At 40.8% G+C, this 24,792-nt stretch overlaps 2 long non-coding RNA genes across 2 annotated transcripts in view; both read left to right on the top strand.

Annotated features, from left to right (window-relative positions):
* Positions 1–1,127: 1,127 nt before the first annotated feature.
* On the top strand, positions 1,128–11,583 carry LOC112809098 (uncharacterized). Its single transcript, XR_003204505.2, has 3 exons — positions 1,128–1,455; positions 6,552–6,617; positions 11,306–11,583. It is a non-coding gene; the product is annotated as an uncharacterized lncRNA (long non-coding RNA).
* A 2,588-nt stretch (positions 11,584–14,171) lies between these two features.
* The window catches only part of LOC141371103 (uncharacterized), a 43,198-nt gene continuing 32,577 nt past the window's right edge, over positions 14,172–24,792 (top strand). The window contains exons 1-2 of the long non-coding RNA XR_012375744.1: positions 14,172–14,404; positions 24,517–24,790. This is a non-coding gene — a long non-coding RNA (uncharacterized lncRNA). The remainder of the gene's footprint in view (positions 14,405–24,516; positions 24,791–24,792) is intronic.

Genomic DNA, 24,792 nt, shown 5'->3' on the forward strand with positions numbered 1-24,792 from the left:
CTCGTCCGGGGCGCGGGGAGGCCGAGATGACTGTCCCTCTCCGCCAGCAGCAGCAGGTGGGCGAGAGACAGGCCTTGGACGTCTGCACGTCTCCGGCCTCCCTTCCACCAACTCCCCGCCAAACGGCGAGGGAGGGGCGGGGCCCGGGACTACGTCTAGAGCAGAGGTAATGGGCAAGAGCTGCCATACGAAGAAGCAGCTGTACCGGAGTAGGTCTCCGGACCCCACTACACCCCCTCCCGCCCCCGCCGTGCCTCGCCGCCTCTTCCTCGGGGCTCTCCGTCCGCAGCTCCTCCTGCCATGCGGGTGGCGGTGGTGGAAGGTGCGGGTCCCCTTCCCCTTCGCACTTTAGCACCCGCCCACGCTCCATTGCAAACACTCGGCATTGCCCAACCCAACCACTGTTTGTTCAGCGAGGCGCTGGCAAGGCAAACACACACAACTGAGTCACAGGCAGAGCCCTTGCCCACGACGGCCACACAGTTAGAATACAAAACAGACCCCCTGCCTGTCTCTCCACCGCGCGCCGCCACAAGCCAGACGCACTCGAACTCTGGGACAGACAGGGGCGCTGGTGAACCAAAACAGGGGCTGGCACAGTGTTGGGCACTCCACTGGAGCTCAGTCTGTCAGGGACTGCGTGATCTTTTATAAAATTGGGTCACACGCAAGCCGAAGGACAACTACACAGTTCCCCGCGACGACTTTGACAAGCAAGATACACTTCATTTCCGGAGCTCCAGTCCCCGCACACTAACCCACTCAGTAAACTCGGACGCGCTCGGCGGCGGGACTTCACGCACGCGCGCTAGCTCCTCCCCTCCGTCAGCTTCCCCCCCCGGCTCCGCCCCCCAAGCAGACATTCGACAATCTCTCGGTCAGCCCCGCCCCGTCCCTCCCTGCCTCCATCTCTAGTTGGACGCTGGCCTCCATTGGCCCCGCCCCTCGGCGACGTGGGCCCGCGTCCCTCCGAGTCACGGCGCCGAGGGGGTGGGGCTGGGAGGGGCGTTGGCGCGCTATTGTCATGGAGACGAGAAGCCGGCGGCCGCGGACGCGGGCACAGCCCGGCCCAGGTGGCTGGCTGCCAGCCTGCCGAGATTGAGGCGAGGCCGAGCGGCCGGTACGGCCGGAGCGGGAGGGAGCGCCGGGCTGGCCAGTGGTGGCTTCTCGGGCAGCCAAGGGGAGGTGTCCTCCCGGGTTCGGTGTAGGCCGGGTGGTCGCGGGGAGCTACCCCGCCCCGTTCCCTTCGCTCCCGCCTCTCGCGGCCCTTGTGCTCCTCAGCGCCCGCCCCCGGCTCCGCCCGCCGCCGCCGCCGCCGCCGCCGCCGCCGCCGCCGCCGCCGCGGCAGCCCCTCGCGCTAACGGTCGGTAGCGGCCCGCGCGCGCCGCCCGCCGGGGGCTTGCGCCAGCCACGAGGCAGTGTCCGCCGTCCGCGCGCTCGCGCGGCGGAGGAGAGGTGAGTCCCGGGTCCCCAGTCCCGCCGCGTTCCCGCCCGGTCGCGATCGGGCTCACTGCCCCTCGCGCCGCGTCCGAGTCCCTTCGTGGACCGGATGGACGCGGCGATGCCCCGCGCGCCGCTGGGCGCCGGGGGGGCGTGGGCCGCGTGAGTGTTGGGCGGGCCTCTCCAGATGTCACGGTCCCCGGGCGGGCGCGCGTGGGCGTGTCCCCTCCATCCACGCGCGGCCGCAGCACCCTCTCGGGTCTCGTCCAGGATGCTGTTTTCTGACATGGAGCCATGGAGGTTTGTGCCACCGAGAATCTGAGTCTGTCACACAGACATCCTCATTACATCATCCTGCCACTCTGGGCCGCTAGGCTATCCACCACCCCCCACCCCACCCCCCTCGCCCTCTCCTTTCCTTTTACTGTCTTCTTTTTGGTGTCAAGGTCTGGAGAGAATCCTGAAAGATATTGAAGCATTTCGAAGTTATGGTTCTGTTGCTGTGGTTGTCAGCTCCGCTCTACGTCAAATTTAAGACTCATTTCTTAAGGATGTCTCTATTTTCTGCTTTATTTGCACATTGATGGCTCCGCTGCTCGGCGGGCCACGGCTGCCCGGCGTCTCAGACTTGTGTTAATATGTGAAATGGAAGAAATGATCATTAGCAGGCAGATGGGATTCAGATAGCATCTGGCGGGGTGTCTCAGTGTTCCTGTGAAAGTTTTTACGTTTTTGCCGGTAAACACGAGGTTTTTACCTTTTTGATCTTGGTAGTGGTGACGGTTAAGGTCCTCTATCCCCTGTCTTTCGTCTCCTTTATTCATCAGCTTTCCCGTTTGGGAACTTGCTTACTTGTTAAGCTGTAGTTTCACTGGTCTGTGGTCACTGAAGCTTTCTCCCCCAGCAGAGGTGGGAGCTCTCTCCCTCTCCTTCCACTTTACCAAGATGATTCCATTTTTGGCGGGGGGCCGGGGGTTAGGCTTGCATTTGTATCTTTCTTAACATTTTAACTTACACTGGGGATAGGCATGCCCTGATTGCTTTTAACGTAGGACTTTAACAGATTGTAATTTTAAGACTTCCTAAAGGTTTATTGGTTCGTCATGTCTGCACGGATCCAGTTATGCATAACTCTTAAAATTTCAAGCTTTAACATAAGATCCACAATTGTATTACTAAGACATGGCTGCAGAGCTTGCTGTTCGAGTTTTGGCTGTACAGTTGTCATTGTTTAAATCAAGTGCAAAAGAGGTTATTCCTGTTTATTTAGTGTAATAACTGTTTACAGTTAAAACTTTAAAAGACTCATAAAAGTAGGTCTGCTGTATTTTAAAGATCTCATCATTCTTGTGGGAGAGACACAACACGGGCGCTAGGAAAGGCAACAGATTGCTTCTGTCATATCGCTTTGCTGTTTTGGAGTGTACTTAAAGGATTATGATTGATAAGGCTGTCTTGCCAGAGAATGTTGACACAGGTGTGCATCGTTATCTTAATTAAGATCCTGAGAAAATGTTGTCTATAAAATGGTGACATAAGAAGGGCGGCATATTTTTGTACAGTTTTGCTTTTGGAGAATTTAATTGCACTTGAAACCTGTCTTCGAGCTTCCAGATTTTGTGAGCACTCTGGCAACAGAAGTTTTAGAGAGAAATGGTAGTTTAATGTTAAATGCTCTGGCATGTAGTCATACTACTTGAGGCTTTTTGGCCATGCCTTTGTCAGCTTTCTTTGTGCTCTATCTTGGTGGAGTCGTGGTTGCGAATTTAGAAAGAAAAGCACAAATGGGACAGTCTGTTATTAAGCAAACATTTATTAGTGTTGAGAATAAGTCTGTAGAGGAAAGCTCGCTTAATGTGCAGAAACAGGAATATAATAAAAAGGTAAATATATGAGAAATTTATGTCACTTTATATTTTGGAAAACCGTCTCCTAGAATGTTTTAATGATCTAAAGTAGTTTCTCTTTTCACATCATCAGGTACTTAGCTTGTTTATGGAATGCCTTGTTTTTATTTCCAGAAATAGAAGAAAACTGTTTTATTTCTTCCCAAATATTGTCTATAAATTCGAATTATGAGCAAGTGAAGGTAGTGCATTTAGCCTCTTATTAGTTTAAGGATCTGAATCATAACCTGGGCGACCACTAAAATAATATTACTGTCCTTTACGTCAAATTTCTGAATGCAAAAACAATAGCAAGCGGGCTGCTGCTGATTACATTACCCTTGGCTCACCCAGCACCTAAAACCCTTTAACATAAGTATTGCATTAAGATTTCCCCCCTCTCTTTGTAGCTCATGATTTCCTGGAAGCTGGCTGTCCATCAGTGGTGTATATAGGATGTGTGAGTGTTTTCCTTTAATATTAAAACTCATTGTAGAAAGAGGAAATGAAAGTGGAGGAGGCCATAGGCATATGATCGGAGAAGCCAGGTGTAGAGTCACAGCTCATTCGTGACTCCAAGGGTAATTAGCTGGCTAGAATTACATGGTAAACTAAAATCAAAGAAAGACTTATTTAGATTTGTTTGCTGAAACTAAAACAAGAGCATTAATTTTGAGATAATTGCTTTACTTAGCCCCCAACGTCCCCCATCAAAATTTTTGTTCTAGCAGCTCAGATCAGCATCCCTATGCTATTATCCATGTGTTATTTTCAAATTTTATATGCTGCCTTAAAAGAAATGAAATAAGCATGGGAACTAATTACCTATTGTCTGTCTGAATGAGTAACACCACATAATTGTTAATATATTTTTACATTATAGAAATCTTAGGAAAAATTTAAATGTTCTTCCGTTGATAACGTGCAAGTAAGTGAAATCATGTAATCCTAAGTGAATTAAACGTGTTCTTTATAATAGAATGTGAAAACAGTATCATATTTTGGTATGTTTTAACTCTGAGATCGGACAGCCTTTTCTGTGTGGTAATAGCTCAACATCTGTGTGTTTTTCTCTTCAATTTCTACGTTTTATTGGCTCCTTTAATTTTAACATCTTTTTGGTATATTGTTAGCTGTTCTATAGAGAATAATTGTTCTTAAAAAGATGCAAATGATGCAACTCTAAGAAGATGTAAAATCCTGGAATTTTTTTTTTTTTTCCTGTGCAGTAATGACTGGGGTTTGCTGTCACAGCACTACTCCGAAGTGTGGTACTTATAACTTATTTCTGCATAAATTTGCAGTAGTTTTATAGCTAGAATATACCTAAGCACCAATTTAGCTTGGCAAATTAACTTAGATGGTTGAAAATTGAAAACCAGTATATTCTAATGTCGTTCCGGTTTAAATCTTTTATTAGTAAAGATGCACTTAACATTTGTTCAGGAGAAGGAAATATAATTTTCTCCTGCAGTTGTCATTTATGTAATCCATTTTTCTAGCCTTTTCTCAGGCTAATGATATTCCACACCTCGATACAGCCTTTATTTGTTTATTTGGCATAATATGGAGTGATACCTTGGAGGAAATCAGATTAGGTATTCATATCTAACATCCCAAAGTATTTAACTAGTCTTCTGTGTTTCTTTAAACAGAATCATTTTTATTTTTTTATGTGTGTGCAGGTTATAAGTATGATGCTTCCATAATACATTTGGATGTTTTCAGCTAAGTTCACTTCTGAACGATGGGGTTCCGCCAAATGTTGGCTGAAATTTGTCCTTGCATATCCCCAAGCTCATCTGCAAGTGAGCGTCTGTCTGCAACACAGTGTGTTTGTGTGTGGAGTAAACCCAAAATAGCGTCAGTGTTGGTTTTACCCAAGTATTTATATTAGTAATAGGAACTAAGTACAGAATGTAAAGAATGTCACTTGAGGCCTTTGCTTATTAAAATTTTACTAAATGCATTAAGCAAAGTTCAGTAAACAGAAAAATTTCTGATTCGTGGAAATACATTGAATAATTAATTTTTAATGATATCACTGGATGGTGAAACTTATAAACTCAGTGCTTTCCACAGAAGTCAAGACTGAGGTTATATTTTATAGAAATGGGATCATTATTTAAAGGAAATAATCTGTTTATACCAAATTACAGTTTTTGATTATTTTCATTCCCCAGTTCTTTTAAGAGTAAATTTAATGGGAGGATCAGCTCCAGGCATGGGTTCTAAACTCTTTTAATTCAGAGGGTGTACAGGTGTATGTAAAGCTTGTCATTTCTCATCAGAATAGGGGCTGCTGAATATAAGCAGATGAGAAAAAATTATTTTGCAGAATATTCGTGTTGTCTATTGGGGAGAGCAAGGAACTGGGTTTAGTAACAGAGAATATTTTGTTAAGTAAAAAAGGTGGCCGTAGGACCAAAGGAGAAAAGGCTTAATTGAAACAGAAGGCAACTCTAGTTAGTACAGCGGGCAGCAGAGCAACTGCTGCTCTGTAAACTTGCAAAGGGCAGAGAGTGATTTTTTAACATAAAGGTGAGTGAGATATAATTGTTTTTAAATAACACACTTGAGTTCCCCTGTCAGTGATCGGGTCTTACGGAGACGGGGTTTCATGTGTGACCAGGGGCTGATGCCTTACAGCCAGTTCAAAAATACACAACAGGAATCTAAGGAAAATGTGAAGCAGTGAGCAGTCTGATTCCTCCCCGTTTGCCTTTAAGCTTCATCTTTGTTGGTGTTGTTGTTGTTTTTAACCACATGTAAAGTTGCTGAATATAAAAGACAGAGGGCTGGGTGGGGCTCTTTTTCCCCCTCTAAGGAAAAATACAGGAAAAATCTAAACATATATGCAAGTTGGTTTTGTCTTATATCTGTTGTCAGCCAAAATTTATTACTAAGATTCATATTTCATGTATATTAATGATACTCAAATGTATTAAAACTAGTACTCCTTTTATATGAAACAGGTGGGAGGGTCCCCTGGTTTTTAAAAAAAATATGAAGGAAACATGTCCTTTCAACGGTAATGGGTTATGGTTGATTAATTGAGAAGGTTGTACTAAACGTTCTCTAGTGGAAATAGCTAGAGTATGCCTTTTGAGAAATGTGTCGTTCAGGAATAAAATCAATCGAAGTATTGGCAATTAAACTGTAATCCCATGAAGGAAGGAAGTGGAAGGAAAGATGAGGCTAACTATTGCTGTTTTTCTTTTTAAGAATCTACAGTTCATAATGGAGCTACTGTACTGGCTATCGGAAGGAGGAGATTCGGAAGATAGGGAGGTAACATTATCTCTTTTAAAAAGAATACTTGCCTCTGTAATCCTGAGCCTTTATTACATATAAGAACTTTATCTACCAGGCAGCAGTTTCTTTAAATGTGGGGTATGAAACGATCTGACTTCCCCGTGCTGAGTTTTGAGCTGTTTCTCCAGGGGCTGTGGGCTGTGCTGGGAGAGCTGAGAAATCTCATCTAGGCGTACTCAGCACCCTTAAAATAGCTTCTTTCTGAGAGTTAGGTCTGTGATGGTGGCCTCCCCAGTTCTAGTAGACGCCATCTCAGTTTGTGGCTGATGTGCGTGCGTTCGGCGTGTTGCTTGGCTGTCCTCACTTACCTCCTAGTCTTTGTTGCCTTCTCTGGGAATGCACTCTCTGCGGGGCCGTCCACAGTGCCAGTCTCGGGCCCACTCTGAGTGGGAGACGTGGTGTTTGACAGCTGGCTCCAGAGCTCTGCCAGGGAGGGAGCTGGGCCCAGGCTGGGCTGCTCTGGCGCAGGGGCTCGCGCACACACACACACACACACACACACACACACACACACACACACACGGATCCCTTTCCTTGTTCACCCCTTGAGGTCCCTTTCCATTTTCCTTGCAGTCCTAGGCTACGGGTAATACTTCGCTTTTCCTCTCACTAGCTTGGCTTGCTGCTTCCTCTGCAGCTGTTGCAGCGTTTCACATGGACTGGAGGACTCTGTTTTCCTCTGGATGATATCTTTGATCATTTACCCGGGTGTTTTTTCGTTTTCAAAAATCTAATGGTGGTGTTAAAGAATGACTCAAAGATTCTTGAAAGACACAGTTCATGCTCAGTTGGTATCCACAAGAAAAGCTTCTGTCTCCTCATGCTGTGTGTTGCCACATTGAATATGCAGGTGAAATTAAAAACAGACTAAAACCCTTTTATGCCTGGGTCTAAGAATGTTTATAGAGGCTTAAGTCGTGGAATGGTATTTATATCTATTCTTTTTTCCTTTTTAAGAAAAATGATACACTTTTCTAGTCACCAAAACCATCTACTTCTTGAACTATACCTATAGAGGGCTATTAGTAGGATAATAAAGGGTTTCATGGTGCCCAGTGATATAATTCGGAGATTGGTAAGCAGTGTGGTAGCTAAAAGCAGGTTCTTTCATTAAAAGGGCTAGTGTACATTTAAAAACAAAAACCTGCAGAAAAAAGACTCTTTGATCTTTAAATCAAATGATGTTTTTGGTTAACAGAACAAGAGGTACCAATCTCAGATTCTTGTATTGATGCCGAGGTAGAGGTTGGAAGCAGAGGAAGCCATTAAAATGTAGCCTAGAAAAAATGGTGGTATCAAAGTGATTACTTGGAAAGCAGTTTACATTCACAAAACAATTCAATATTAGGACCTTGACCAACTTTTACACTTCAGGTACTTGGGTTATTACTTCAGTTTTTAAAATATCAGTCTATAGCTTGGGTGTAGGATGCGACGGTATTTTTGAATTGACTGGGTCTTGCTGGGCATCTTAAAATAGGCTACAATATTACAAAGTTGAAATGTAATATGTATTAATAGAAGGAAAATATAAAATTTAATATCTGGGCAACTGAGACCTTTAAACCTACTTTAAAAGTATAATCTTGACATCTATGACACTATTTTTTGTCTTTGTTATGTGGGCAGAATTATGGATATTCTACAATCCAGATGTCTTATTTATTAATTCCAAATTTCATTCTCTGTAACAGACCTTGAAAATAAAAGGTGTATGTGGGAGAGTCAAATTTTGAGTCAGAGGCTAATTTATTAAGCATTCGTACGTAGAAGGGCAGCCGGCAGCCTTGATTAATGTAGGACTGTGAGAGGGGACAGGTGAACCTGTTTTCAGCTGAAATTTACTAATGCTGCAGCCATTAAAATTAAATGTTTGTTAACATAATGGCGATGGCGTTTTCTCCTCCTCCTCCTTGTGGTTTTGTCCAACTAGATGTTACAGTGGCAGTCGTACTGACTGTTGAGTGTTTAAATGATGACACCATTATGTGAAGTGATTTTGAAATGAGAGATTTCAGCCAAGAATTACATCTGCTCCCATCTCCTTCAGATCATACTCTCTGGCAGTACAGATTATGATTGATTTGTTTGTGACAGATTGCAGGAAACAGTCATTGATTTTTCAATATTTTACCTTAAAATTATTTACAGTTGTAACCATGGGGAGGTATTTCCATGGGCTGTCAGTCCCTGAAAGACTAGGATAATATTCCCTGCTCTCTGACAAGACAAATTACCTGTAATGAGTGCAGTAGCTGAAGGGTATACTTTTATTTTAAAATATGTCAATAACCCCAGTGACTAAACGAATATTGATTTAGCATAATGAAGCCTGAGTAATGTGAAAATGAGCTTTTTCGAGGAGGCTGGTAAAGACTTTCTTTTTAGCTGGTTGTAAGAAGCTTTTCATCCTTTTCAGCTAGCTAGTGGAGATAAGGAGTTTTATATGCAAACCATCAGGAACGATAGTGTTTGTTTGTGATTACAACCAGGGTCCAAATATTTTGCCTTTACTTTTATCCATTCTTTTTTTCAGATCTTATTTTGAGTCTTACTTTCAGTTTACAGAATTTGATTTGCTTGATCTTATCTTTAACCAACTATTTTCACCGTTTCAACATATTTTGCATTAGAACCTCCAGTAATGAATATTAAAATATAACTATATGTACGATCATTTGTAGATGACATAATCATTATCTTAGGACATCTCAAATGGGTTATTGTAGTATTTAATGTGCCGTATTTTATGGTAGAATAATTCCCAGTCCCTGGACATCAGATTGCTTTCAGTGGGAATGAAGATTAATTTACTTAGGCATCAGTGCATGTTTTCATTTTTGTCCAACTTCCCTTCCCTTTTTTGAATGTAATTCTCAACTTTTTATAGATTAAGATCCCGACACGTAAGGTCCTTCAAACAAGAAGTGCTGCAGTAGTAGTGGAGAAGTATATAGCTGTATCTTATAATCCATCAAGGAGCCTGAAGACTTTGTGCCTGAAGAAGTATCTTCATATCTAACTTGGTTAGGAGAAAATAGGGTAAACATTGCTGGTAATAAATAGCAGAAAAGTAAGTATTTGAGCAAGATGTCAAACTGATACTTCATGGGAATCCAGCATATCTTATGATAACTAATAGTAATGGCATCTTATTAAAAAAGTAGTAGGTAAAGTTCCTCTAAAAATTAAAAATGAGTTCCGAGTGAAAGAAAATTCAGATGGCTTTTTGTGAGCACTCGTTCTCTTATAGGATGGCATTGGAAATGTTGCAATAAAATGAAAAATATAAACCTGTCTTTTAGTGGAAAAAAGGGTAGACTCTAGCACAAAAAAATTACCGTTTTTTTCTTCCCCAGGGTTTTGCCTAAGGGTGTGACACAGATGATCTCTGTCACTCATCTTAGTTGTGTTCTGCAGCAGATTGGATGCTTTATAAAATACTGGTCCCATGGTTTCAAATGCTGTAAGATTTCATTTCTCCTTCACCCCTTCACCCAGATTCTTTCCCTTTTCCTATAAGTGGACCTTTGAAAACAGAACTGTGAGGAGAACACCATCATCATATACAAAACTGGTAGCCCACAAATTCTTCAATCAATTTGCTTTATAGTTGTTTTTTTTTTAAGTTGATGTAGCATCTGTACAGCTTATCCATGGATAAGGCGATATCTATAGATATAACTTCCAGAAAAAGAAATGAATGTAGGGTTTTTTTCACAATAGTTTTTTTAAAAATAAAACATTTTTTTTTTTCAGACAAATCTAGGCTAATGAAAGCATCTATATTGTTGTTTAGTTTATTTTGGAGCTAAATAATACATGTATTATAGTCAGCACCTCTCCACCCCATCATGTAGTTTAAACCTGTGTGTTCATTTTACAGTGCTTATGTACAACTACTTATGTGAGGTAAGTTTTAATAAATATGTCAATAAAGGAAAGCTTCTTCTGGGGGAATTACTCTCTTTTGGATACGATGCCCTTCTCCATTTTTTCCCCCTTGAGAAAAAGTACTCTGCCCTTGTTCTTCTTTAGGGAAAAATTATTTATATAGAGTGTTTTCAAATCACGCAAGTCATTGCCAGGGGTTAGTTAAGACATTTATTTTTTGAAAAGGAGAAAATGCCCTCATTTAAAAAAATCTTTCTTGTATTCGTATCTATTAAGATAAACAGTTTACTTTGATATGGTACATACCAGTCTACTTAGTTAATTTTTTTTCCAGAATTCATTTTGCTGTGTTTGGTCTGACCTTCTATGATAACTTAATATAGGAACAAATTAGCATATAATTCTATTTTCCATGTGACCTCAACCAGTTGCAGAATCGTACCACCACTTTTGGAGGGCAATTCGATAGTGTATGTAGACTGTAGCATTAAGTGTTTGCAAATGTTCAGTGCATCCTGCCTAATGTGATAGCGAAAAGGTTTCAAAGTCAGCAGTGAGAGGAAATACTCACCCCTATTACTAAGGTATGAAAACACCTCCTAAAGGTAGCGTTTTTAATTAGTGTACCTAATTGATTAGTGATTTGTCTTCTCCCAAGCAGAAAGCAGCATGGTGAAGTTGAGTGCGGTCCGGTAAGTCTGAGATATTAGGGATTGATGGTGACAGTGATCATGACAACTAAATGAATCTCTTTTTTTTTTTCCTTTTAGATTCAGCTATCGGGCTTTGAAACTTCCTGTGGTCTGTTCAATCTAGATGCAGAGGACCTGGAACAGTCAAGTGCTCAAGAGGTTTAAATTGTTTTGGATATTCCTATTTATAGACAAAAATATTTTTCCAATTCAGATCCTCAGTTGTTATGCGGAAGAAAGTCATACTCTTCTTCACCATCCGTTTTATTTGAAATGATTAGTATTGTCGAGTATCACCAAACATTTTCTGTTTGAATCAAAGTATAGAAAAAAATAAAATCAATTCTATATGTTGACTTTTCTTCTAAAATGTCTTTATTGGATTGAATGAATGTTTGTACTTGAAAAAGAGGGCTCCAAAAAAAAAAAAAAAAATCCCTGTCTCCATCATAGCGATTCTTCTAATGGTCCAACGTCGCCGGTACAACTATTACATTTACAGGAGAAGAAAAAGACTTGAAAGGAATCCATACATATATTTTCTTTCTCTATATTAGTCCCCCTGGAATGGAACAGTTCTCCTCACAAAATCTATTCTCTCAACTCAGATACAAGAAAATGTTGCCTTAACAGGCAGATCATTTGTTACATGTTTGAATATTTGATTTATGTAAATAAGGCGACATCCAGTTCTCTCACAGCATTCTTACATTTGTGTAGACTAATCATGGGTTGCCTTGCCATTGGGAAATGCCTTGCTGTGGCCTGTGGCAGCTGTAGGACAACAGAATGATTCAATCCTCTGGCCTCTGCCGCGTGAACACCGCGACGGCGTCCGTCTGATCAGAGACAGTCCTTGGTGAGGAAATGGGAGATGCACAGATGCTGGTGCCACCTGTAGAAGCGGCTGTGGGTCACTATTTTGCGCTTGACCCCATTTGTACTCTATCCACTTCTGTAGTTTTTAGAAAGCATCAAAGATGCTGTGATGTATTCTTCAGCTCGGGTTTCAGTATGGTCAAGTAAATTTATTAGGCTAGAATATTTCTTTTTAAATTTTTAACTAAACTTTATATTTCAAGATAAGTACAGATTTCACAGGCAGTTGTGCTAACTAATGGAGGGATCCCTTGTACTTTTTACCCAGTTTTGCCCAATAGTGATACTTGTAATATGTAGTATAATAGTATTGCGGCCTGGGCGTTTACGTTGATACAGTCACGGTACAGAATGTTCCCATCCCCGCAGGGACTCCTCCTGTTATCCTTTCGTATCCATACGCACTTCTCCCCTGCCCCTCTCCTTAACCCTGGCAACCGCTCGCCTGTTCCCCATCTCTATCATTTGGTCTTTGCCAGAGTGTGCTATAAGTGGGACTCTAGTGCGTGCTACCGTGGGGGATTGGCCTTTCTCACTCAGCATATTTTTTCTGGAGATTCAAGTTGCACTTCTCAGGACTTTGTTCTTTTTTATCGTCGGGTAGTATTCCAGGGTCTGGTGGTCCCGCAGATTGTTTAACCATTCACCGGTCAGGACTTCAGGCTTGGTTCCAGTTCCTGACTGTTACGAATAAAACTGCTATAAACATTCGTGTACAGGTTTTTGTGTGAACATAAGTTTTCATTTTTCCTGGGAAAAATGCCCAGGAGTGCAATTGTGGGTCATATGATAATTACATAGAGTCTTTCTTTTTTATGACTGGACTTGATTTTGTACGTGTGGAAGAGGGGAGACAAGGCGGACATCGACATTTTTGCGGTGGCTTTGCTATAACTGGATTTGTTTCTGATTTTAAAATATGCAGACTATCTCGAATAACTTGTAGCCAGATATCAAAAACAGTTCTCCACAACCTAGATTTTGTTCCTCTTTTTAGAGAAGTACTTTTGAAAAAAAATTGCTGCTTTTTTTTTTGGTGGGGGGGAGGTAAACAATTTTTACATAAAGGTAGAGATATACTGTAGAGAAGATGCTGCAGAGCTGACGGGTTACTTGGAGAAATGTAGGGGGGAGTTTTCTAAGTGTTAGTAGAGACTTGGCATTCAAGGATATATTGTAATAGCTTCCGAACTGATAGACTCATGCTTTTGTCACTGTCCCCTTGCCTGGAGTTTTTATTTGTAGAATTAATTCATTATCTTAACAGTTGGTTTTCAGTAGTGTTGCATTTCATGCTCATTTAATTCGACTATAAGACTTGTGTTTGTAAGAAAAAGAAAGGAATAAAAACCAAAAAGTGTCTTTTCCTACTACACGACCCCTAAGAATGCAGCTACTTTATACGATGCTTACTGGAAGAAACAGCTCTGTTCCCAACCCTAGTGGAAATTATACTGTTTTATTATATTTACCTCGACATAAGGAGACATGTACAAAACCATGCATGCTATATTTGGGGGGAGACCCACGGAAAAGATTTTCCGAGGACCATTTTTACTCTGATTTTTCACCATTATATATATTGACTTTAGAATTCTCATCAAAGACTGAGCTCCATTTCGTTTTTAGAAGCATTGGATATCATTTACTGGTTTACAGTGATCCTGCTAACAAAAGTCAATATTATAAATCTTTAACTTTTTCAAGTGAGGCACTAGGCTCAGAGGACCCCAATCTTTCAGTGCTTCTAAATATAGTTTCTATCTTTAGCCCGTTATGTTTATGACCACAGTGATAAAAATGACCTAAGACAATAAAATAGGCCTTGCCCTTAAAAAGGACCTGGATAAAAGATAGCATGTGCACGTGCAAGCTTTAAATACCAGGAGGTCACTCATCATTACCCAGCTATAGAAGCACCCCATGTTCTGGCACCTCTAGGTGCTGGGAACTGAAGAGCAAAGAAAGCAATAGGCAATACAGTCCCCCTCTTCTCTTAGCCTGGTCCTCATAGGGCATAGATTAGGGGGTGGGGACAGGGGAGAAAGTAAAAAGAAACTGAGAGACCAACATGACTGTGCATTACTAGAAATCCAGAACCTTCAGAACTCAGGAGAAAGCCTAGGCCAGCTGGAACTGCCGAGCAGGCCTCACAGGGGAAATGACAGATGAATTTTGAAGGAGCATACACGTGATACGGAGGAGGATATCAGCAAAGAGACGGAAATGAGCTCGTGTGTGGTTTGTTGAAAGTGGAGTGGAATCTGGTCCGGCTAGAATTTCTGGGGCACCGAAGGGGTACGTCACTGGCCAAAAGTCTATTTAAGAGCTTCCCATGTTTTAGGAACTCACCAGAAATGAGGCATGCTGTTTAAAAGAGTCATACTTGCATTTAAATACATGGGTTTGAGGGAAAAAAACAAATGGATACTCTTCCTCCTAAAACTAGGGCTTGGAAGTATGTTTCAGCTTTTAAGCCTCCATCTGTTTGCGTGTGTGTGTGTGTGTGTGTGTGTGTGTGTAAAACAAAATATTTTATTTCCCTCCCTTCATGTTTGATAAGGAATAAGAGGTTTTATACTTTTCTGGTGTCTTAAATGCATAATCTATAAGACTATCATACTTCTTACGATTTTTGTTTATTTTGGGCTTTAAATAACAAAAGAACTTAAAGTTCTTAAAGCTCCAAAATGAAAACTGCAAGAGCACATATAGATAAACCTTTACATCAAGAAAAGATTTGTAACGTAGAGAGAGAGCTGATGGCTTTACTAAGGAACAATTTTGAGTAAGCTAAGAAAATACAAGTATTTCTGCTCTCTTTTTTTTTTAAGTGCTTAAGGTGGTAAGATTGTTAAGGGCCTTTTCTAAATAGGCGTCTAATTTTAGGAAACTAAAATAGGAAGTTCTAATATCACCAAGGCCCCTTGAACTTGGGAACTCGGAAAAGGAAGAGACCTAAGGGCTATTAGAGTTTCTTTACATTTGTATAAATCGTAGATTTGATCAAAGTGATTATAAAAGACATTAAATTAAGGTACTCAGTGCTAAGTAAATTAAGGTAAATTAAATTAAGACAAAAATTAAGGTACTCAGGGTTTATATGTAATAATATTGATCCCAGTATACCCGACTCTATGACATCGCCAACACGAATCGTATTTTGTGGAAGAGCTACACTAGGTCAGCGACTTAAAAGTTTTGAGTATATATGAAGAGGAAGCATTGTGGAATCATCTTGTAATATTGTTTAGCAGTTTAAAAAATAAAACAGTGCAGTTTTAGTCAGTTTTTTAAGATTTTTTTTTACAAATACTGCAAATCATAGGTTGGTCACCACTAGACTTCCTGACTCCGCCATGATTGCTGTATTCTCTGTATAGTGTTTTAAAATACCAGGCACTTTATAATTTTGTCTATAATTGTTTATATATATATATTCTCCACAAAATGTTTTTAGAACAACTTATTGCTAAATTACCTTAACCCACTCGCCATCTTTAAACTTTTATGTATGAACACACTGCAGTGAGAGTTGCAAGACGCCTTGGTAGAGTATGTTATTTTTTTCCAGGAGCCTTCTTATTCAAAATACCTTTCGAACTCAATGCATAAGAATAGCAGGCCACTTCCTCTTGCAGGCTTTTGAAGCTGGGAAAGACTCATTTTACATATGAAGAAACTGAGTCCCAGCAGGATGAAATGACTAGCTAGAAGTAATGAGGAGGATCTTTGGAATCTAAAGCAAAGGGTAAATGCAGCCAACTTGAAGACGCCTGTCCCTGGTTCTGTATCACAATCCGATTCTTGGTCTATCTTATTCTATGTATGTCAGAAATAAATGTCTATTTGCCATCTGCGCAGGGCATACCGACATTCGGGCACCAAACATGGGTATAAGTAGCAAGTTCAAGCGTGTTAATCTCAGAACTGAATTTCAGCCAGTAGAAAATCGTATTTGTTCACTACTATGTACGCCTACCTGCTGATCCTAAGCGTTGTGATAAATCCAGGGAGCCAGATATGAATCCGACCTGTTCCCTGAATTCAGTAAAGTGAGCGTGGGGCTCAGGCCTGGAGACGAAATGGTGGACATCAGGCAGTGTTTGCTCATGGACCGCAGGGCTTAGCCTCTACTATGGAGACGGGGCTTAAACAGATCATTTCACCATTTCAGCCCAGCACAGTAAGAGGGAAAGCCAGATGCTGTGGGACCACAGGGGCACAGTTCCTAACCAAGCCTGATAGACGACGGACAAGGTCAAGGAAGGCTTCCCAGAGCAGAGGGACATTACGGTTGAGCCCTGAAGGAAGAGGGCTCCAGGCAAGGGGAGCAAAGACCAAAGAGCAGGAGAGCCTGATGCATTTGTGAGTCTGAGAAGTTGGAGCCAAGCAGGAAGGGTGTGGGGGATGATGGGAAAGAGAGATGAGAGGCAGCAGGGCCGGGCTGCAGAGGGGTTTAATCTGCCTGGCGAGGGGAGCTTCGATTTCATCTTAGGTCCACCTGATCAGGTGTGCATTCTACAGATACCTCTTTGGTGGTGGCTGGCGGGGGAGTGCCCTGGAGGCCAGCAAGATGGGGTGGTGAGAGACTAGTTGGCTGATGGTTGCCGGTAAGTGTTCAAGAGGGAGGGAACAGTTGTCTAAGTTAGGAGAGGGACAAGGGAAGGAGAGGTGTTGAAGGATTGATGGGAAACACTGAGATGCTAGAAATAAAAGGGCTTGGTGACTGGTTTCACATGAGGGTGAAGGAAAAGTATGACAATGAGGGTGTCCATAGGACTTAAGCAATCAGGTCGTGGTGTTGGTGTTCTGGGACTGAGATCCCAAGAGAGTGGGTCTGATGGGAACAAAAGACACCATGTGGTCCAAACAGTTGGTTTTGAGGGGCTAGTAAATGTAGGCTCATCAATCCTAACAAATGTCCCACCGTGGTGGGGAATGTTGGTAGTGGGGGAGGCTGTGCGTGATAGTAGGAACAGACTGAGGTGTGGGATTTAAGAGGTTTTAGAAGGTAAAACTGACCCAACCCGATAGAAGCTATGAGAGTAACACTTGACCTGATCTCGTAACTACGGCAAGAGTGATGTTATGAACCAGTACATGTTCAGGAGGGCATGGGAAGAAGTAGACTCAGGGCAGAGAGGACAGAGGGGTGATGGGGAGCTGTCCCCATAGACAGCTGAAAATCTGAGACCAGGGTTCGAGTAAGGGAACTGTCCTGAAGGGAAGGCTGTGCCCCAGAGAGCAGTCACCTTTGAGAGGTACATCAAGGGAGGTGGTCTACAAAAGCAACAGGGTCAGAGGCCAAAGAACCCAGGGACAGCAGCATCTCAGAAGCTGAAGACACTGCAACATACACAGTGTGGTTAAGTCCAGTGAGATTGAAAACCATCAAATCTAGCCCTTTGGGTAACTAGAAAGCCAGATTACGTGTGATAAATGGAAAGCGAGAGCAGAGAAAGCTAACATAAAGCCACATTTCTACAGACACATCTTTCTACAAGCTTGGCAGAGGAGGGAATATTCTGAGCAGAGCTTAGTGGGAGAGACTGAGTCTACAGGGAACATTTTAGAATGGGAGCAATTGAAGAAAAGAAATTAAGCGAAGAGGGAGATTTTTAAGATGCAGAAGATAGCTAAGAAATTGGGAGAAAATGGAAAAGAGAAAAGAAGTGGTTAGCTAGATAGGAGACAAGCTACCCATTCTGAAAAATGATGGACAGTAGTGAGGTTGGGCATGGAAAAGGTATAGAAATAACATATCGTGGTTTGCTCAAAAAACGATCTAATTTGGTGTTACAATCAAAATGTGCACTAATTCAGCTTCTCAGTGGATGTCAAGGTTTTCAAAGTCAAAAATTCAAGTCAGTACATTTACACATCATAATCAGCCAAAGTCCATTGTTGACATTAGGGTTCCTTCTTGGTGTTGGACATTCTGTGGGCTTGGACAAATGTATAATGATATGTATCCACCATTATAGCGTCATACAGAATAGTTTCACTGCCCTAAAATCCTGTGCTCCACCTATTCATCCCTCCTTCCTCCTCCCTACAAACTCTTGTCAACCACTGACCTTTTCCTGTCTCTGTAGTTTTGTCTTTTCCAGATGTCATATAGTTGGAATCACACAGTATGTAGCCTTTCCAAATTGACTTCTCTCGCTTAGTAATCTGCACTTAAGGTTCCTCTATGTGTTTTCATAGTTTGATAGCTCATTTCTTTTATAGGGCTGAATAATACTCCATTGTGTGGATGTACCACAGGTTATGCACTCACCTAATGAAGGACATCTTGGTTGTTTCCAAGTTTTGGCAATTATGAATTAAGCTGCTATAAATATCTGTGTGCAGGTTTTTGTGTGGACATAAATTTTCAACTCCTTTGGGTAAATACCAAGGAGGGCCATTGCTGGAATGTATGGTAAGAGTATTTAGTTTTATATTTAGTTGCCAAACTGGCTTGCAAAAGTGGTTATACCATTGTCCATTCCCATCAACAATGAATGAGAGTTCTTGTTGCTCCATATCATCACCAGAACTTGGTGGTGTCAATGCTTTGGATTTTGGCCATCCTAATAGGTGTGTAGTGGTATCCCATAATTCTTTTAATTTGCAGTTCACGGATGACCTATAGTATCTTTTCATATGCTTATTTGCCAGCTGTATATCTTCTTTGTGGAGGTACCTGATAAGGTCTTTGGCCCATTTTTAAATTGGGTTGCTCATTTTCTTCTTGCTGAGTTTTAAGGATTCTTTGTCTATTTTGGATAACTGCCCTTTATCAGATATGCCTTTTGCAAATGTTTTCTCCAAGTCTGTGGCTTGTCTTTTCACTCTCTGGATGGTGTCTTTCACAGAGCAAAAAGTTTTGATTTTAATGAAATCCAACTTACCAGTTCTTTCTCTCATGGATCATGCTTTTAGCAGTATGTAAAAAGTTATTATCAAATCTGATGTCATCCAGACTTTCTCCTATATTATCTGCTAGGAGTTTTATAATTTTATGTTTTACATTTAGGTCTGTGACCCACTGTGAATAAATTTCTGTGAGGGGCTAAATGTCTGTGTCTAGATTCACTTTTTTGCATCTGGATGTCCACTTGTTCCAGCATCATTTGTTGAAAAGACTCTCTTTGCTCCGTGTATTTCATCAAAGATCTGTTGACTAGATTTACATGGATCTGTTTCTAGGCTTTCTATTCTATTCCATTGATCTATTCATCCGTTCTTTCACCAGTGCTACACTGTCTTGATTAGTATCTTCTTAGTAAGTCTTCCAGTGAGTAGTGTCAGCCCTCCAGCTTTGTTCTTCTCTTTCAATCTTGTGTTAGCTATGCTGGATCTTTGCCTCTCCATATAAATTTTAGAATCAGTTTGTCTGTAGCCACAAATAACTTGCTGGAATTTTGATTGGGATTGCATGGAGTCTATAGATCAGGTTGAGAAAAACTGACATCTTGATAATATTGAGTCTTCCTATCCATGAACATGAGCTATCTCTTCATTTATTTAGTTTTTCTTTTATTTCTCTCATCAGAGATTTGTAGTTTTCCTCATATAGAACTTGTACACATTTTGTTAGATTTATACCTAAGTATTTCATTATAATTATAATTTCAAATTCCACTTATTCATTGCTGGCATAGAAGAAAGCAATTGACTTTTCTATATTGAACTTGTATCCTCCTATCTTGCTGTAATTGTTTATTAATCACAGGGTTTTGGGGGGCTATTGATTCTTTTCAATTTTCTACATAGATAATCTTGCCATCTGCATACACAGTTTTATTTCTTCCTTCCCAATCTGTATACCTTTTATTTCTTTTTCCTGTCTTACTACATTAGTTAGGACTTCTAGTACAACGCTGAGAAGGAGTGGTGAGTTGGGACATCCTTGTCTTCTCCTAATCTCAGTGGTAAAGCTTCTGTTTTTTCACCACAAAGTATGATGTTAGCTGCAGTGGTTTTTGCTGACATGCTTTATCAAACTGAGGAAATTCTACTCTATTAATTTACTGAGAGTTTTTTTATCATGAATGAGTGTAGGATTTCATCAGATGCTTTTTCTGGATATATCAATAAGATCATGTGACATTTTTTCTTTTTTAGCCTGTTGATGTGATGGATTACATTAATTGATTTTCTGATGTTGAACCAGCCTTGCTCACCTGGCATAAATCCCATTTATACAGCCATGGTGTATAATTCTGCACCTGTGTTATATAATTCTTTTTATACATTGTTAGATTCAATTTGTCAGTATTTTGTTGAGGATTTTTGCATCTATGTTCATGAGAGATATTGGTTTATAGTTTTCTTTTTTATAATGTCTAAACGTCTTTTCTGGGGTTTTTTTTTTTTTTTTTGTACTATGGTAATGTTGACCTCATAGAATGAGTTAGGAAGTTTTCCCTCTGCTTCTGTCTTCCAAAAGAGACTGAAGAGAATTGGTATAATTTCTTTCTTAAATGTTTGGTAAAATTCGCCAGTGAACCCATCTGGGCCTAGTGTTTTCTGTTTTGGAAGATTATTAATTATTGATTCAATTTCTTGAATAGATAGAGGCCTATTCAGATTGTTTGTTTATTCTTGGGTAAGTTTTGGCAGATTGTGTCTTTTAAGGGATTGGTCTGCTTCATCTAGATTGTTAAATTTGTGAGCATGATATTCATAATATTCCTTTATTATCCTTTTAGTGTCCATTGGATCTGTATTGATGTCTCCCTTTTCACTTATGATATTAGTAATTTGTATTCCCTCTCCTTTTTTCTTAATTAGCTTGGCTAGAGGATTACTAGTTTCATTTATCTTTTTCAAAGAACTAGCTTTTGGTTTCATTGATTTTCTCTATTGATCTCTTGGTTTTAATTTAATTGATTTCTGCTCTAATTTTTATTATTTCTTTTCTTCTGCTTGGATTTAACTTGCTCTTCTCTCTCTAATTTCCTAAGGTGGAAACTTAGATTATTGTTTTTAGAAATTTCTTTTTTTCTAATATATGCATTCAAAAGCTATGAATTTTCCCTAAGCTCTGCTTTCCTTCCATCCCACAAATTTTGCCAAGTTGTGTTTTCATTTTCATTTAGTTCAAAATGTTTTGAAATTTCTCTTGAGATTTCTTCTTTGACCCATGTGTTATTTGATTTTCAAGTACTTTCAGTCTTTCAGCTATCTTATTGGTTTCACTAAGTTTAATTCCAGTGTAGTTTGGGAGCATATATTGTATGAGTCCTATTCTTTTGAATTTGTTAAGGTGTGTTTTATGGCCCAGAATGTGGCGTACCTTAGGTGAATGTTCCATGTGAGCTTGAGAAGAATGTGTATTCTGGTGTTGTTGGATGAAATAATCAATAGATGTCCCTTATATCTAGTTTATTGATGGTGGTGTTGAATTCAACTATGTCCTTTCTGATTTTCTAACTGCTGGGTCTGTTCATTATGATAGAAGTGTTAAAGTCTTCAATGCTACTAGTAGATTCATTTATTTCTCCTTGTAGTTCTATCTATGAATATCCATTCATCCATCAGTGGATTCTTAGTTCTCTCCATCTCTTGGCTTTTATAAATAATGTTCCTATGAACATGAGGGTGCAGGTGTCTTTTTAAGTTAGTGTCTTGGTTTCCTTTGGATATATTCCCAGCAAGTGAATTGATGGATTATTAGTAGTTTTATTTTTAATTTTTTGAGGAAACTCCATACTATTTTCCACAGTGGCTGTACTACTTTGTAATCCCACCAACAGTGCACAAGGGTTCCTTTTTCTTCACATCCATGCCAGCATTTGTTATCTGTTGTCTTTTTGGTGATAGTCATTCTAACAGGTGTGACATGATATCTCATTGTGGTTTTCATTTGCTTCCCCTAATGACTAGTGATGGTGAGCATCTTTTCATGTATGTGTTGGGCATTCCTATATCTTCTTTGGAAAAAAGTCTATTCAAGTTTTTGCCCATGTTATAATTGGATTATTTGTTTATTTTGGGTTTTATTTGTCTATTTTGTTTTGCTATTGAGTTGTATGAAATCTTTATATATTATATATATATATATATATATATATGATATTAACTTCTTGTCAGTTATATAGAAATTTCAGATATATGCAAATACTTTTCCCCCTTCCATAGGTCATCTTTTCATTTTGTTAATGGTTTCTTTTGCTGTGTAAAAGCTTTTTAGTTTGATATAGTCCACTTGTTTGCTTTTTATTTTGTTGCTTGTGCTTAGGTGTGATTTTAAAAAATTCATTACCAAGACCCAAGCCAAGGAGCTTTTATCCCGTGTTTTCCTCTAGGAATGTCATGGTTTATATTTAAGTCTTTAATCCATTTTGAGGTAATTTTTGTGAATGGTGAAAGATAGGGGTCAAGTTTCATTCTTTTACATTTGAATTTCCAATCTTCCTACCACCATTTAATGATTCCCCAGTAATTATTCCTGCCTCCCTTATTAAATATTAATTGACCATATATGTTTGGGTTTATTTCTGGGCTCTCAAATCTGTTCCACTGGTCTTCTTGTTTTTTAATGCAAGTACCATACTGTTTAATTATTACGCCTTTATAATATAGCTTGAAATCAGGAAATCAGAAATGTGAGGCCTCCTGCTTTGTTCTTTCTCAGGATTACTTTTGCTATTCAGGAGATCTTTTGTGGTTTCATATAAATTTTAGGAATGTTTTTCGTATTTCTGCAAAAAAATGCCATTGGAGTCTTGGTAGAGATTACATTTAATCTTTTGGTAATATTGACATTTTAACAATTTTTCCAATCCATGAACACAGGATACCTTTCCATTTATTTGTGTCTTTTTTAATTTCTTTCATCAATGTCTTATATTTTCATCAATGTCCTTGGCTAAATTTTTTCATCAGTGTTTTATTGTATTTAGTGCTGTTAAAAATGGGACTGATTTTTTTAATTTCTTTTTCAGAAAATCTGTTGTTAGTGTATAAAAATGCTACTGACTGGGCGCCTGGGTGGCTCAGTTGGTTAAGCGACTGCCTCCAGCTCGGGTCATGATCCTGGAGTCCCGGGATTGAGTCCCACATTGGGCTCCCTGCTCGGCGGGGTGTCTGCTTCTGCCTCTGACCCTCCCCCCCTCATGTGCTCTCTCTCATTCTCTCTCTCTTTCAAATAAATAAATGAAATCTTTAAAAAAACAAAAAATAAAATAAATGGGTGTTTCCTTTAAAAAAATGCTACTGATTTTTGTGTATTAATTTTATATCCTGCAACTTTAGTGAATTCGTTGACACAGATGTTTATTATCAGCCTGTGACAAGACAAATACCAAAGAAAAGAAAAAGATTGGAGATATTTGTATAGCAATTTGACATTGCCCTGATATCCAAGGGCACAATTTTGTATTTTACAAAAATACCGATTTGCAGAAGATTGGAATTAGAAACAAAATCGAACAACAGCAAAGCATTGGTCCATCACTACAGATAGATGGAAAAGCATGGGACAAAGAGGCAGTTGAGAAAAATGATGATTTGGGGTGGAAACGATAGATTTTTGTAGTTGTCCAAGAAGATGCCCCGAGTGCCCAGGGAAGAAGGTCGAAGTGCCTGGAGTACCTAGAGACGGACGATTAGGGAATTTCAGAGTGGACATGGTGGGGAGGGTACAGCAGCATATGGGAGAGCAGACACCCCCCACCTCCCTTCTACCTCACCCCTGCTGTCAGAGTGATCTGCCTACAATGGAGACACCTTCCCGCCTACCACTCCTCTGCCCCTCAGCGCCATTTGCAAGGCTGCTCACCACCGGACCGGGGGACTCCGTTAGCAGTTAGCGTCTTTGTCTACCGTCCCAGCCATGCATCCTCCTCCCACAGCGGTTGCTTTCCTGGAGTAGACCCCAACGGGCCCTGCCACCTCCTCACTAAATAACTCTGGAACCAGCATTGGCTACCTCGGGGGCTGGGGAGAGCAGGGTAGAGGATGACCGAGGTTGGGGGTAGGAGCAGTAGCCTTCCAGGATGGAGGAGCTTTCCTGGGATTCCCAGCCTTCTCAGAGTCAGCCCCCGAGGAAGCAGGGCTTACTTAGCAAGCTTTTTCTCTAACGAGCCACAGAGTGACTATTTTAGGCTTTGCGGGCCAGACAGCGTCCATTGCAACTGTTCGGTCACTGGGCTGCCAAAGCAGCCTCGGGCAAGTGGGTATGGCTGCGTTCCAATGACACTTTCCCTAAAGTCTTCCAGTAACATTTACAAGGACTGGCCGCAGGTTGCGTTTTAGCCCACGGGCTGTAGCTCGTCAACCCCCGCTCAAAGGACAGAGAATATCCCCCTGCTCCAGCGCTGTCTCTGAACAACCCTTCAGAGGCCTCGCTAGCGTTACCTTCACAGTTTCTAAATCCCTGGATCTTTCTTTTCTTTTCTTTTTCCTTTCCAAAGGGCACAAACAATGCGTCATCGGCTTCTACTTGCCTATCAGTAGCAGAGGCTTGAAATGTCCTTTACCAGTAAAGTGAAAGATGCATGACACGCACTGAACACCGTGGGAGTGTTTGTAAAATGAATCCTTAACCCAGGTCTTCACGAGACAGACACGGTGAGATTCCTGCTGCGGAGCTGTTTGGGAATGAAACGTTGCGGTGAAGCGATTCTGGAATGGCAGCCTCGCCCCGCCCTGGTTTGGGTAGGCTGTGTGAATGTTGCAGCTGGAGAGGC

The sequence above is a fragment of the Callorhinus ursinus genome, unplaced genomic scaffold (genome assembly GCF_003265705.2).
Source record: "Callorhinus ursinus isolate GAN/ISIS: 27379988/994484 unplaced genomic scaffold, GSC_fseal_2.0 scaffold56, whole genome shotgun sequence".
Taxonomy (NCBI): Eukaryota; Metazoa; Chordata; class Mammalia; order Carnivora; family Otariidae; genus Callorhinus; species Callorhinus ursinus.